Consider the following 442-nt stretch of genomic DNA (forward strand, 5'->3'; position numbering starts at 1 on the left):
AGTCAAGACAATCGACAAAAGTCCCTTCAATTTTAAATAGACTTTACTCGAATAAAACCACTTACACCTTGGCAATGTTATTTAAAGTGAAATTCGAAAGATTGTGCGAACGATACGTTTTAATCTTTGGGAGAAATTTACTCGAGACAGTTTGAAGACTTTTTAGACTTTGCTAACAAGTGCGAAATGTGCGGGATTACAGTAATGTGTACATGAATGTGTACATGAATACAAAATGCAATGTGTCGACTATGAGAAATCACCGCGAAGATGAGAAGGGACCAGTCCCATCTCGGGAGAGAGTAAGGGAAAACCACCGGTGAAAAAGTACTCTTCCCCAGACAACACAAGAATTTCTGAGAACGTTCCAGGGATATTCTGAGGATATTGGGACGTTCTCAGAACGTACTCAGGACGTTCCCTGGATATCTGTGCTGTCAGG

General features: G+C 40.7%; 1 protein-coding gene across 1 annotated transcript in view; it reads left to right on the forward strand.

Annotated features, from left to right (window-relative positions):
* Nucleotides 1-442, forward strand: part of LOC116848763 (T-box transcription factor TBX10-like) — a 9,437-nt gene that overhangs the window by 7,196 nt on the left and 1,799 nt on the right. The window lies entirely within an intron of this gene.

The sequence above is a fragment of the Odontomachus brunneus genome, unplaced genomic scaffold (assembly GCF_010583005.1).
Source record: "Odontomachus brunneus isolate Ranch 3 - 2012 unplaced genomic scaffold, Obru_v1 Obru_scaffold_100, whole genome shotgun sequence".
In the NCBI taxonomy this organism is placed as follows: Eukaryota; Metazoa; Arthropoda; class Insecta; order Hymenoptera; family Formicidae; genus Odontomachus; species Odontomachus brunneus.